This window comes from Marmota marmota, unplaced genomic scaffold, assembly GCF_001458135.2.
Source record: "Marmota marmota marmota unplaced genomic scaffold, marMar, whole genome shotgun sequence".
NCBI classification, from domain to species: domain Eukaryota; kingdom Metazoa; phylum Chordata; class Mammalia; order Rodentia; family Sciuridae; genus Marmota; species Marmota marmota.
In genome coordinates, this window is record NW_025999990.1 from 1,355,616 (window position 1) to 1,371,657 (window position 16,042).

Sequence of the window (16,042 nt, forward strand, 5' to 3'; positions counted from 1 at the left end):
AATTTTTTTTTTTAAATTGCCTATATACCCACCCTGAGTGAAGGGGAAGAAAAATATTGTTGGGGATATTGCTCAGTGGTAGCTCACTTGCTTAGCATGCACAAAATTCTGGGTTCAATCCCCAACAAAGCAGAAAAAAATAGAAGAAAAATGTTAATGAAAGCTGAATTCCTTAACAATGAAAATAAATCTCCAGCTTAAGAATTACACTTTTTAGTCAACCATAAGGCAGGAGTTGAAAAGAAGAGGTAAAGATGGTGGAAAGAAATATGTAACTAATGCAAGAAAAGTGCATGTTGTGATTTCCCCTCACGTTCTGTTGTGTGAGTTTGCCATGTCTTAAGCAACTCCTACAGAGCAGGAGTTATCATTGTCAATCCTGTTCTCTTTGTCCACATTCTCTTATATGCTTTCTTTTTTTTTAAATAAACAAATCTATTGAGATGTAATAGACAGCGCATATTTAACATGGCAACACTGCTAAGTTTTGACATATGCATAGACCTGTGTAACCATCACCACAATCAAGTTAATGAAGTTGTTTCCTTGTATCCCCAATCACTCATCTGCTTTTCATCACTATAGATCAGCTCACATTTTCCATAATTTTATATAAATGAAACTGGACAGTATTTATTCTTTTTTGGTTTGGCTTCTATCACTTAGCATAATCATTTTGAGAATCATGCATGCTGTTTCATTACATCAACACTTCATTCCTTTATATCGCCAAGTAATATTCCATTGTATGTGTATACTGCCATTTGCTGATCATGTGTTGATGGACATTGGGTTGTTTCTAGATGTTTGTTATGATAAATAAAGCTGCTATGAACATTTTTGTATAAGTCTTTGTGTGGACATCTGCTTTCATTTCTCTTGCATAAACACATAGTGGAGGAATGGCTGAGTTGGTATGGCTGGTTTATGTTTAACTTTTTAAAAACTGACATTATTTTCCAAAGTAGTATACTCTTCTCAACATTTAGAATATTTTAAATGCCCATTTTTTTTTTTTTTTGGTGTGAGGTAAATTACACGAATGGAAAGTATGCTGCATTAAATACCATGAATAGTGTAAGATATGGTTTCTGAAGAAAAATTATATCTAGTCAGTGATGTCTTCAGTCAAATCATAGGAATAGAATCCTTCTGTGTCTGCTTTGCTAAATGACAGACTTCGGATATTCAACAACGTGCGGACACATGCCAAACACAAATGCATTCACCGACCAAATAGCAGCTGTCCTTGGAGGGCTGCTGATTAACCAGCAGGCCTGAGATAGAGCTGCAGTCTAAGCAGGGTGGCCCTGTGCCAGGAGCATAACTATCTCATTCATTTTAATGCTTTTGGCAACATTTGCTACTCATGTCATCTTATTTTGATGAAGCTTCCAATTTTCATTATCCCTTAGGGAAATCAATTTCAGATAAGCTGCTGATGGCACAGGCTTTGTGTGAATATATGTGTTTATACACATATATTCAACATAGAGCGACATATATACACTTAAACATTTTTCTTGCACCCATAAGAATGAAGGTCATCACTGTTGTCCAGCTGTAACAATCGGAGCAAACTCTCACTTGCAAGTTACTAAACCTGGTGAGAAACCCCTGACATGGATTCAGCAACCTTCCAGAAACAGAACTAGCAAGGGTAAGAGTTCAGTGTGTCTTGGTGGGGGAGACGATGGGGAGAGATTCACACCGTTACTACCAGGGACATAGACAGGCCATCCTTGGGGCACAAGTGTGGCAGCCAATGTGCAAAATGCTTTCTGGGGCACTGGGGCTGATGATCTTGATATGACTTTCTGATGATCTCACCACACATTCAAACTAAGAAGAAATTCTCCTTAAAAGAAAGCCCCTTTGGGTTTTAGCTGGGCACAATTGCACAAACCTGTAATCCCAGTGGCCGAGGAGGCTGAGGAAGGAGGATGGAGAGATCTGAGTGAACCTCAGCAACTTAGTGAAGCCTTAAGCAACTCAGTGAGACCCTGTCTCTAAATAAAATACAAAGAAGGTTCAAGAAGGTGCCTACCAGTAACATGGAGGGCGGCTGGTCCTGCTCTCTGGCCGAGTACATCCGTCACAGTGACATGCCCATCTACGAAGCTGCTGACAAGGCCCTGAAGACCTTCCAGGATGAGTTCATGCCAGTGGAGAACTTTGCAGAGTTCCTTGATGTAGCCGGTCTTCTATCAGAAATCACTGATCCAATGAGCTTCCTGAAGGACCTGTTGAACTCGATCCCCTGAACATCCCCACGGAAGCTGCAGTTGATGGAGATTGAAGCTAGCTTGCCTTCCACCCCTCTGTTGTCCCCTCCTCGTGCATTGATTCCCCCCACAGGATGCTGCATTATTACCCTTCTCCCCTCCCTCATTTTTCTTGGAGTGGCTTGGGGTTTTTAGGCTTCTTGTTTTATCTTGTGTGTGTGGTGCACTAGCTATGAAGTTGTCTGTAACCCAAGCCATTGAAGGACCTGTACATACCTAGGAGCCATGAGTTGTCCTGGCCAACTTAATACTTGAGTGTGCACATCTTGAGAAATAAACGAATGACTTAAAAAAAAATAAAAATAAAATAAAATAAAAAAAGGGCTGGGGATGTGGCTCAGTGCTTAAGTGCCTCTAGGTTCAATTCCCAGTACAAAAAAAAAAAAAAAAAAAGAGCCCCTTTGAGGAGTTAGACTTGTCTCATTTAATTCTGCTCAATACTATCCCCATACTGTGTACTAAAATAACACACATTGCCACAAACCATGATGCACAACATTTCTGGGGCCAAGGTACATATAGAAATTTGGTAAACTATAGGTAAGTTATACTGTAGCATAGACTTAAAATTAGCTTACTTTGGGGGTGCATTCCATCCAACTCAGGGAACTTTATGAAGATTAGATGAAACAGTAACAGATGAGGTCCTTTTAGTGCATGTAGTGGGGGCTGGGCAGCCACTATAGTAGTATCAGGCTCAGGTTGAATACTGGCTGGTACTACCTGTGACTGGAACTTAATTCTTAACTCTTGGAGTTTCAGTTTCCTCACCTATATGATGAAGATAATGATACAGGAATATTGAAGGAATTAAATGAGATGATGAATATGAAAATGCCTGGAGCCTTGTAGGCTTGCATAGAAATGACACTGATTCAAAGATTAGTATAATTAGAGCATTTGAATATGATGATTTCCCCATTCTGCCAAAAGCAGAGAGTTGAAATCTCTCTGCCATGCTATTCTGAAAAATTTCAGACCTAGAATGTAGCAAAACCAATCAAGAGACATTTCTTTGTACACAATTTTGAACAACTGGAAACCATTGGGCAGGAATGTCAAGATGACTCTCAGATTCATGGTAGTCACAGGAGAAAATGCTGGATGTGGTCTGACATGAATTTCAGGGAGTCAGTGGTCCTAAAGCCTGATTTTCCCATTGCTCATGCCTGATTGACTCTCTTTCTGGTTGGAATTGACTTTCATCCCTTCTCTTTCTAGCTCCATACTGAGAACCTCACTCCTATGTTGCTGGAAGAAAGCAGAAGTTACCCAGCACCAGTGTCTTCAGTGTCCTTTCCTTCCACCTTACTCATCTGCTCCTAATCTCTCTTCTTCCCTTTCTTCTCTCCCACTGCATGTTTGTCATCTGTCTGTCTCATTCTTTTGTTATGTGACCTCAGGACAATACTAAGTTCTCCTGAATCATGAATTCCTCTTTTTACGCTTATTTCCCCAGGCAAAGAGATCTTCTGATTTCTCTCATAAAATTGCTGTCCCCTGGCCCTGCATCACTTCACAGGTACTCCCCTCCTTGCCAGACCAAAATTCTTCAATGGAAGATATGTGTACCCCAGCTTCACATCTTGACCTGCTCATCACACTTGAGCTGTATCTGGCCTCTGCCAGCAGGATTTCTCATTTTCTCACCTCTCAAAAGGCAAAGGTGTCATTTTAGTTTTCTGTGGCTTAGATCACTCTATAGCTGATGACATTGTGGATCCATCCTGTTTTCTTGCAAACTCCTCCCCCATTCTACCACATCTCCTCTCATTGGTTTTTCTTCCTGATTTGCATATCATTATTTCACAGTCTTCTTAATGGATGATTCTACCACTGCCAATCCTCCCATCCTTCCATTCCTTCCATGTTAGAATCGACAAGATTCTGTCCCTTGCCTTGCTATTGTTTTTTCCCACCAGGGATTAAACCCGGGGTGATTAACCACTGAGCCACATTCACAGCCCTTTCCTATTTTTCATTTGAGACTAAGTCTTGCTAAGTTGCTAAGGTTTTGCTAAGTTACTGAGGCTGGGTTTGAACTCTCTATCCTCCTACATCAGCCTCCCCACCCATTGTTCTTAATTTAGTCACTTCCCTTAAGAAATTTCATTCACCTACGACTGGCACATAATTTGAAAGATTTGATGCAAAATGAAAACATAAGGTCCATTATTCAAAATTGTTAAGAATTTCAAGATGGTAACAACAGAACTTTAAAACAAACATGGTCCTAAGTCTCATGACCATGAAGCTAGCCTTGTTTCAACTACAGGTTCCAAGGATAGTATGTTTCAGGTCCATGTTTTTAGTCCAGACTCTTGTCCTGAGTTTAGAGCTTAAACATTATTCTTGGCACTGAGCCAACATCAATCCCTCTTGCTTCAGGCAGATTTTATTTAAATTTGAGTGCTTTCATTTACTTACTTTAACTTATGATATTGGGCAAGGCACTCAATCAGAGTGTCAAAGTATTACTCTGAAGATGATGGGAAGTTTTGCATATCAACCTGGTGAATCAATAATAGATGTTGATAATGGCATCCTATAAATAGTTATAAACTGTATTCATAAAATATAAAAACTTTCAAAACAGGAAGCTTGGTTATTGCTCTATCACCAATGTTTATTGTTTATCCAGTTTGAAAATCATGCTGTTAGGACAAACAGATAGTAATCCTTGCAAGGAGCTTGGGAGGAACTTTTGCACCAAGGGATTATTTTTAAAATAGGCAACATTATGTTTCAATGTAAGAACAAAGATCTATGGCAAAGTGAGTTTACCAGAAGGAGCTATCAGTTTGGTTCTAGGAGCTTGACATCATATGTCCTTAGCTAATTTTTGGGCTTTGATCTCATGTAAACAACAGAAAGTAGATTCGCATTCCAAAACCAGAATGTGAACATCCAGCCTGGGCTGTAAATATCCATAAAGAAATTGCTTCTTTGATGAATGATGGGTATATTTCCAGCTTTCTACTGGACATCACTACCAAGATGTTCTTTTGGAACCTAGAACTCAACATGCCTCATTGAGAACTTAACAATTCCTCCCCAAACTTAATCTCCCGTGTTAGTTAATGGTACCACTGACCACCAGCTGACTGAAGGTAAGAACTCTGATCAATTTCTACTCTGCTCTTGCTTCTTTACTCAGCGACTACCTCCTTTGCATATGTAGAAGCAACAGAAACAGTATGGACATCAGAAATCAGCAAGACAATGTGGACAGATTGGATTACATAAAAATACAAAACAGCTCTATATGAAAGTAGGTATTATGAATAAAATAAAAACAAAAAATAGACAAAGTTACATATTGCTTTTAATATTGATTTCATATTTATAGCCCCAATCACATAAGTATGATATGGTTACTGGTTTTCTTCCTGCTTTTCTCATCATTATTTCAAAGAATTACCACCTAGACTATTTAAAATATCCATACATCAACAAGAAAAAAATAGAGATAGGTAAATGGAAAAGTAGGCAAAGAATATAAATCAGCAATGAACAGAAATAACACATTTGATTTCTCAAAAAAAAAAAAATCTCAATCCAGTAAGGATTAGGTAAATACAGATTAAAATTATAAAATAAAATTTCCACCCATCAAGTTTGTCAACAGAGTTCAAGGCCAGCCTCAGCAACTTATTGAGGCCCTCAGCAACTTAGTGACCCTACCTCAAAATAAAAAGTAAAAATGATTGGGGGTGTAGATGTGGTAGAGTGTCCCTCTGGATTCAGTCCCCAGTACTGGGGAGAGAGGAGGAGGAGGAGAAGACGGAAGAAAGAGATATTTTAAAACCAAAATTAATACCTTATGATTCAAATTCCACATTTAGGTGGCCATCCCAAAGAAATTCTTTAACATTTGCACAAAGAGGTATACATAAAAATGTTTCACTGATAAGCTTTCTGAAACAGCAAAGGAGAGGAAAAACCTAAATGTTCATCTGTTGAGAATAATTAAGCTAATTATGGCCTGTCTAAACTAAGGTATTATAGAACAGATAAAAATGATGAAATGCATTAATAATTATAACTTGGGAAATCTCTATAAATTGTTAAATGACAACCTATGTTAAGGGATGGATAACAGAAGTTCAATAAAAACAATAAAAAAAATGAAGTGAAAAAATAAGTTAGTATTTCTGTAAAGTTAAAATAAAGTTTAAATTGTGTCATACTGAAAGATATATAACTACATAGAAATGGGTGGAAGGATCTGTATACAGTCTTTTGAGTGCTCACCTTTCAGTTGGGGGGTGGCTTCATGGGAGGGGCTGAAGTCTAGAATGACTCTGTTTATGCTACATAATTCCCCACTCATGAATTTATTCAACAAGAATCAATGGCCATGTTAATTATACTACCTACAATTATAATTGTTTTAACTTAAAAAAAAAAAAACACCACGTGGCTGAGACATTTTATTATCTCTTGGATCTAAATACTGATTTTTATCTGAGTAGCATGCCCGTGATTTTGTAACCTAAGGCAGAATTCTTCAAAGTGAGGCTTATAAACTAACTACATCAGAATCCCTTAGGGTTTCAGAAAGAAAAAAAAATAAAAAAATAAAGTCACTCAGGGCCCCTCCCGGTGGATTTAATTCAATAGATGTGGGCTGGTCCCAGGAATTTACATTTTAAGAAATTCATGATCAGAGCTAGAGAACCACTAGAGCAGGGAATTAACTTTATTTGGGATTTATAGCCCCTTGGCAGGTTTTCAATTCCTGGTTCTCTTTAAGGAGGTTAAAAAATAAGGCCAGATTAACTTATGGGGGTATTTGGAAGGTAGAAACAGGAGACTGTAATTTAGTATCTAAATTATCAAAAATGCTGCCCAACCACCTGTGTTTGTGGATGCAGGTGCTGACCTGTGCTTACCTAAAGCAGCTACTTTTATGCAAACCCACATCTGCCACATTTGCACCAACTCAAGAGTAAGCAATAGAATTCCTGTTCTAGTCTGCTTACTAGTTACAGGCTTTGGGCTCTGCTCCTAATTATGGTTGTACTTTTCTTTTGTATTCTCCAAGGAGATTTATCTTGTCTAGATGATACAGATACAAGAAGAAATGGCCCTCTGTACTTAGGGTTTCAGGAAAAAATATATAAGTGTGTAGCACTTATATATTATAATTATTTATTTAGCTATCTTTCTCAAGACTGTGGGTCCTTAAGGACAGAACTTACTAGTTCTGTAGCTCCAGTGCCCAGCATAAGTCCTGCAGATCCATATTAAGGGCACTGGTGTTAATGCATTATTTCTACCATGAGGTCTTTTCCTTTCTTTTATTTTATTATTTTTGCTTCACAATAAAGTTTTATCTCACATTAGAACTATAGGTGTTTTGTTTCTTTTCCCATTTTTAATTGGTGCATCAAAATTATACATATAATTATACATAACAGTGATATTTTCTTTATAATAATCCAATCTAGAAATTACAGTTTATGAGGGCTGGGGTTGTAGCTCAGTGATAGAGCACTTGCCTAGCACATGTGAGGCACTGCGTTCGATCCTCAGCATAAAAATAAGTATATAAAATATGTGTTCACCTACAACCAAAAAAGTTAAAGAACTTACAATTTGTGAAATAAAAACTTTTGCTTTTGCTGCTTTTTATCATTTTGTAGTAAAGCACTTCTTTTGTTATCATGACTCGGATAAATGCAATGAAAATGATTTATCAATACCTTTCTTTTAGAAGTAGGGACACAGAATATTCTAGATAATACTAATTTTTATTTTTTCAAGATGTTTTACTTCTAAGTCTTTTCACAGTATTTATATACCTATGTCATAACTCAATATTTTATTAAAGCAATTTTTTAAATATTTGTTTAGGTTTTTTTTTCTCTCTTTCTTTTTTACACTTGGGCTGTTCCTTTAAGCCAGGCAATAAACCCAGCACCTGCTACATAGATGTTTAAGAAATACTTGGTGAATTAATGCCTATGAGAATTTCATGTGGTTTAGGGGTTTTTCAAATAATTTTAATTTCTATGCTTATTCCTGATAAGGCCTCACATTTTTCTAAGCAAATGAACAAACAAACAACAATAATAACAACAACAATAAAACACCCAAAATCATAAAGCGTATTTTTTGGTGAAAAAATTCAGTGGATTTTTATATAAAGATTGAATTTCAATCAAAGAAATCCTAAAAATAACCCAGAGGATAGCTTCGGTAGAACTTATATTTAAGAAATATGTATTCTGTTTATTAAACTGGTGTTTTCACTTCAGCCAATCATTTGTTTCTATGCCTAAAAAGAGAGAGTTGTGCAACATGAATTTGAGCTGGCTACTCACTCCTGAAATTCTAATTTTGATAACTAAAATTTGGTTTTCTCATGTTGAAAACAATTTAAGAAAAGTGACTGATACTTAAAGTCTTGTTTTTGTTGTTCTTAAAGTTTATTGCTTTTTCTGCCCTTTTTGCTGGTCCTTTAACATTTTGAGATTGAGAGGAGAGAGAGAAAATCAATTGTCCAAATATTGACCCACTTTACAAAGTTGGAGCCTCCTGACTCTTTAGCCGCCTGAAAGCTGATAATCCCCCTTTCACCACCTGCAATTACTGCATTGTCCAGAGCTGAAGGCCAGTGATTACATCTCATGCAGTGCTGATTTCATATAAAAGCAGTTTAGAGTCACCTCTGAGGTGACTTGTCCAGTGAAGACAGCTGACTCAAATTTCGTTTTGTACTTTGTTGGTTTTGAAGTACCAGATGTGCTAAGCATAATACAGCACATTGTTATCTTTATTTATGAATCTCAATGGGAATTAATCATTTTTAGCTGATACCAGTCTCTCCATAGTTTACATCCCCTTTCAAGTATTGGCTCTCATCTGCCACTCAAGATTTCTTCTATTTTTCATGCCAGTCAATAATGATCTTTTTCTGGAAGTCTGTTTTAATGCTGCAAAGATAACTGCTTCCAGCTCTGAAATGCCATTAAGTAAACCAGGACCTTGACACATTAGAAACACTGCGTTTTTGTCCATTATTAATTGTGACTGACTTTGCTTTTTAGGGGGGTGGAAACGGAGATATATTTTTCTTGGCTTAGTGAAGACTACATTTAGGTTGAAGTCTTCAGGAATTTTAAAATTAATTTCAGACTCTGAAAAAAGAGAAACTACCTTCAATGTTTTTCATATACATTGAAATATTCAGTTGAAATGCAGGCAGACTTGTGGATTCATATTAAACCTTCCTGTGTTGGTAAATAATTAAAGGGTTAGGTAATCATCGTATCCAGAGAAAAGAGGACCTATGTGGATGTGCTGTCATTTCTTTTCAACCATCATTCCTGAGAGGTATCACCTGCCAGGGGCATATCCATGGTTCCCATTAGGACTTACCTGGGCACTGAAAATGTCTATCCAGAGCCTCCAGGCAGACCCACATGATCAGAATCTTTAGGAATCATCCAGGTCCGTATTTTTAATACAGGTGATTACAACTCTCTGTTAGTTAGAGAACCACTGTCTTGACTCTTTCAGGGCATGGTTCCCTAACTTTAGTGAACTTAAGAGAGAGCTCATTAAAACCCAGGTCTATAAGCCCCAACTTCAGAGATTCAGATTCAGGAGGTCTGGCATGGGGTCCAGGAATCTGCATCTTTAATGCGCATCTCAAGATGTAACTGCTGACTGGTGGGTGAATGCTACACACTTTGAGGAACACTAGGATAATAGTTGACCAGAACTTAGTCATGGACAGCTAGGTACTGAGTGGCCATCTGATGGATGCTGACTATCAGAAGGAAGCATCTTGGCACTAGGGTGCAGTATTCATAATTACTAGAATCATCTTGCAAAAGCTATCTTGTTGAGAGCAGAATATTAATTTTCACTTTTTTTTAACTGAAGATGGAACAAAGGTTGGTAAAATCAAGTGTAAAAAGGTACAAATTGCCACCTATCAAGAGTCACTTCTTTGTATCTCAAAACCAGGGAAATCTTGAGGCTCTTTGTCTTCCTTTTCTCCCTCTTCTACTCTCACGAACCACTGCATGATCACTGTTGGGAAAATAGAGTCAAATAAACAGCAAAATAAAAGAATATACAATCACTTTAATACCCCCACCACACACAGATAACTTCTGTTAAATGTATCGGGCTGCATTCAGATCTTTCTAAAATACAATCAGACCAATCCAAATTTCCTTCAGGGATTCCCAGTTACTCTTAGGATCTACTCTGGACTCCTCAACATAGAGGAAAGGAGCCACAATCGGGTCCTTGCACATCTCTTGCCCCATTTAGTTCTCTATTAAAATCATAAAAAAATTCATGAGAAATAAATTTAATCAGAAAACTGATTATCCTAAAGATACCTAAAGTGCCAGTTAAAAAAAATCATACGTTTAAAAAAACCTATTTTTAAAGTTTATAGTAGTTTTTAGATGGGATTTTTGAACAGTGATGATTTCTGCAGTATTTTCATTTGTTTTTTATAGTAGCATTTAAGGAATTGAAATTTAACTTTGCAGTTATGATTAGTGTATTCATTTGTTAATGACATAGTAGGGGGAAGGACACAGGCAACTTTTCTGGGCAAGTGTGTCTGAGGTGTGTTGGTGCTAGACTGGGATGTTCAGGGAAAGGTCTTTAAGGATTGAATGACAAGAGGAAGTCAACCATGAAGAGATCCAGGAGGAAAACATTCCAAACTTTTTGATGACAAAATTCAAAAAATGTTAGAAGAAATGTTTATGATCTTTTGTAAATTTAATAGCAATTTATGTTGCCTTGCCCTACCTGCAACAATGCTAGGGAATTGGGTGACTGGTATTTTTAGCTCTCCCAGCAGGAGGCAGTTTCTGTCTCATTAGAGGATTTCCCCATTAGCCTGCAGTTCAGATGTGGATTACCAAAAAGAATGATAAATATCAACATGGTGGCAGTCAGGAGAAATACTGGAAACAAAAAAGGTAGACTATGTAAAACCACAAACACAGCTTTCTCTCAGTTTCCAGTTACTTTAATCTCAACAAAGCCATTCAACTCAATTATAAGTGACCAGCCAAAGTTTCTGTAATTCAGGCATTGTACAGAGTTCTCCAAAAGAGACAGAATTAATGGGTTATGTAGAGGATTTATTAGGGAACTGGCTCATGTGATTATGGAAGCAGAGAATTTCCACAGCAGATCTTCTGCAAGCTGAAGACCCTGGTATGCAACAGTGTGGCTCAGCCCAAGGCCAAAGGTCTGAGAAACTGGAAGGTCACCAGTGCAAGTCCTGGAGTCCAAAGACTAGAGAGCCTGGAATTCTGGTGTCTGAGCACAAGAGAAGAATGTTTCGAAACTCCATTAGAGAGAGACCAAATTGCCTTTCTTTTGTGTTTGTCCTATGGGGCTTTGTTATGTTTGGATGTGAGCTGTCCTCCAAAAGCTCACTTGTGAGACAATGCAAGAAGGTTCAAAGGTGAAATGATTGGGTTGTGAGAGTCTTAACCCAATCAGCAAATTAATCCCCTGATAGGGATTAACTGAGTGGTAAGCAAAGGCTGTAGGGTGTGGCTAGAGGAGGTGAGCACTGGGGGCATGGTTTGTTGTATATATTTTGTATCTGGTAAGTGAAGTCTCTCTCTCTGCTTTTGATGGAAATGTGAGCTGCTTCCCTCTGCCACACTGTTCTGCCATGATGTCCTCCTTCACCTGGAGCCCCAAGGAATGGCCCCTGCTGTCTATCGATTTAGACCTCTGAAACTATGAATCCCCAAGCAAACTTTTCCTCCTCTACAATTGTTTTGGTAGGGTCCTTTAGTCAAAGCAGGGAAAAAGCTGACTAAAACAGGCCTCCAGCCAACTCACAGTGTTGGTGGATCTTCAGTCCACTCAGGCTTACACACAGTCTCCTCAGAACACACCTTCACAGACACATCCCAAATAATGATTTGTACTTCTGTAAGTAGTCCTCAATCTAGCCAAGCTGACACCAAAAATAACCATCAAAGTACTTTGGACTTATGATTTAGGAAATGAGGATTCTCTTGTGAATTGCAAACTGTTTCAATGAAAAAAGTAAACTAAATGGTTAAAAAAAAGGTGGGGGATACTTACAGGCTCTTGCAACTATTTGTGGAAAATGATTTGCTATAATGTTTAGAGAAAGTTAAAGTAAGTTTTAATAAGCTGGAAAGTTGCAAATTAATCATTCAGGAGAGTGATAATACTGAAAAGTGAGTTTTAGCAGATCCTAAAATGTTGCTCTCTTCTCAGTGCCACAAATCTTGCTGATTGTTGTTTCTTCTGGTAAAGAAAAACTCCAGTCCCCCCCACAATCTTTGCATATGCTGTGTGCAGACCATCCTCAACTTCTCTGACCCCTTCCAGTTTTCAAGGCTCTTCCTACATTACAAATTTCTTACCCTCCAGCCTGAATGCTTGCGTTTTTCCTTGTTAGGAGGTTGCTGGGGGCAAATGCAATAATGCCAACCATCTGACCTTAGAAATAAAAGTAAGTATTTCTTTGAACTAAGAAGACAATAAATAGGAGTAGCACATATGTCAGGTAATAGGGAATCTCAGCTGCTGATGGTTTCAGAGAGGCTGTCCAGGTCTCCCAGAGCCCCTGTTGTTGGAGTGGCAATCTGAAGGTCTCGGATCTGGCTTCCACAGTGGGCTGAGAAAGGCCCTCAGATGTTGGAACACTCAGCAACATTTCCAACCCCCAGAGCTTCTTGCAAGTTTCTCTGGCAGATGGTCTTAGTTTACAAGTGCGTGATACAAATGTTCTTCCAATGGCCAGACAGCAAGCAGCTGTCTGGTGGGTAAGCAGGCTCTTGCCTAGAACACAGGCAGCAACTTAGATGGCACTGGCTACTGACATTGCTCTCCTGTTGAGCCCAGTTGCAGGCCTAAGATTGAGATTAGAGTGTTGAGTCTCTAATTGTTCTAAACTCTGGTAATCATATTTAAATTGTCATTGGTGATGCAACAATATAACAGAGCTTGTATGAGTTTGTCCTTAAAGAAGAGGAAAAAAAAATATATACTGATAATCTTTCAGTCTAATTGCAGGTATGTAAATGTATACATGCACATATATAAAATCATGTCTGTACAAATGTCTAATTACATATATAATATGTCTAATTGCTTGTTGCATGTGAGTCTCTTCATTACACTTAAGCTCCCTAGTAAAACATCTATTTTCTTTTAAATTTTTCTGTAATGAAGGCCTAAGTTCATGTCTTATATGTTCAAAAAATATTTTTGTGAATGAATGTATATCCTTCAAAGAACCTCATGATTCAATATAAAATTCAGTGTATTTTTCAATTGATGTAGTTGAAAACCACTTTAAAAATTAAATTTGGGAGATGCTTCATGTTACCAGATGAAACTTTTCAAGTATATACTTCTGATAAATGATAAAATTGTTATAAAAATAAATTGCATGTGTATGTATTTACATAAATTAAGATGTAGGTGGAGGTGTATTTTACTGTATATCACATGACCAGTGCTAAAGCAAGTCCCTTGAAATGGTTTGCTTCTACTTTTTTGATGGTCTACACTGGTTTAAAATGTTTTTAAAAATCACATCCTAATAATTTTACTCCTTGCTATATACATGGTTCCTGAATTACCATCTGAAGCTCATTAAGTATTTGTTGAAAGTGTAAATTAGCTTACTGACTACTTAGGCAAGTCAGACACAGCCTGAGGGTATATGAATTTGGTTCTTCGAGGGATAAAGAAATAGTTTTGTTTTCCATGTGCCTAACTATTAAGAATCAAATTGCAAACATCTTTCTCCTTTTTCCCCTGTATGAGTTTTCTATTGCTGTTTGGCAGTCTACAGAAATATCTATTCATTAGCTCATTGTTCTCTGTAGGTCAGAAGTCCTTCAAAACACAACAGGATTCTCTGCTCAGCGCATCACAAGACTGAAATAAAGATTGTCTGGACTGAATTTCCCTTGGAGACTCTGGGGTGGGGGGAACAACTTCCAAGCTCATTCTCTTCATTGGCAGACTTCAGTTGCTTGAGGTTTAGAACTGAAGTCCATATTTCTTTGCTAGTTATTAACAGGAGTCTACTCTCAGTTTCTAGAGGTGACCCACATCCCTTGCCACGTGGCACCCTCCATCTTCAAGTCTGCAATGGCACACTAATCCTCTTGCTTCAAATCTTTGGCTTTCTCTCTGCTTACCAGACTCAGAATTTTTAGGCTTACATGATAAGGTCAGACCCACCTGGATAATCTCCCTTTTCTAAGGTCAACTGATTTGGGAACTTAATTACATCTACAAGATCCTTTTGCCATATCATGTTGTGATTGTGCCCACACTTTAGTAGGAAATGTTATACAAGGGAAAGGGTCATTGAGGATCATCTGAGAAATCTGCCTATGATATTGTCTTACATTAGGGTTTTGGTCTGAGCTCAGGGACAGTCAATTGTATGCACACATCTGGTATATGTGTAAGAAGAAATATGTGTGGTGTATACGAGGGTGGATTATGCCAATCTTTTAGGTCAGTTCAATTGGTCCATGAAATAAGGATCATTTGCAATATCATCATTTAAATATATGAATATACTTTAGCCATCTGTTTCTTGGATGGTTTCTGTTCCTTCTTCACCCACTACTCATTGTTTCCCAATTTAAAATATTTTATCATTAAAGCTTTCACTTTTCCCTGTGCTGCTGTTTCACATAAGCAGACAGTGCCATGTACTTCTTCTGGTGTACAGAGCTGGCTCTAAAGATTGGAGGTACAAGAATATGAGCACAGTTTCTACTTGGTGATCACTTTGGAAGCTGTCATGCCTACAAATCTTTTAATTAGTTTTCCATTAAAGTGAAGTGACTACCCAAGATCTGCATAAGGATTTTGATTGCAAATGCTTTCCCTGAGATGTGATAGCCCCATCAGCATATTTCGGGTGAAAAACTGCCACCAGGGAAAGTGGTAAAAGATGAGTATAGTCCTGAAGGTGTGGAATAATTTTGAATGAAAAATTGTGCATTGTAGTGTGTTTTAGAATTTCAGGATAGTGGGATGGAGAACCTTAGCATATATAACACAAAGAGTCTTCCCTTTGGTCCACGGATCACCAAGATTTACAGATGGGCTTCAAGTAGAGCCAGGAGCCTTGGAAACTGAATGTTAATTATGTGTTTGTAAGTGTATGTTCCTATTATGCAGAGGGGCTGATGGTATCATTAGATCCATTCATGGGTCCAGTTCACCAAAAAGATTAAAAACCACCAGGCTAATTACAAAACCATTTTTTCATGGTCAAGGAGATTAATGTCCATGGTGAAATTGCAGAACTAATTCGTTTGTTGAATAACATAGATTAGATTTCTAGGCTCCTGGTGCCCATTCGAACACAGTGTTACTTCACTTAATCCTGAGAGAGACCTTTGAATTAAAAGCCACACATGTGTAACTGTGGTGCATTAACTAAAACAATATTATAGTGTTCCTTTGGAACAGTTTCTTGGATACATGATGTCCTTTAAAAAATGAGCTAAAAGTAGGAAAAAGAAATACTGGCCTGAAAAATAGATATCCTTAAAGATCATAATATGCAATCAAAAACAGTTAAATAAATGAATGATATGGTACGGAAGGTTGTTTATAAAACTAAAGCATATGGAGAGCCTGCCTTGTACTTGAATCTGCTAATTTCTGTTGGAACTGCTATAAAAATTACTTTTTGTACCTTTTGGGTGAGTGGTATTTTTTTTTTTTTTTTTTTTTTTTTT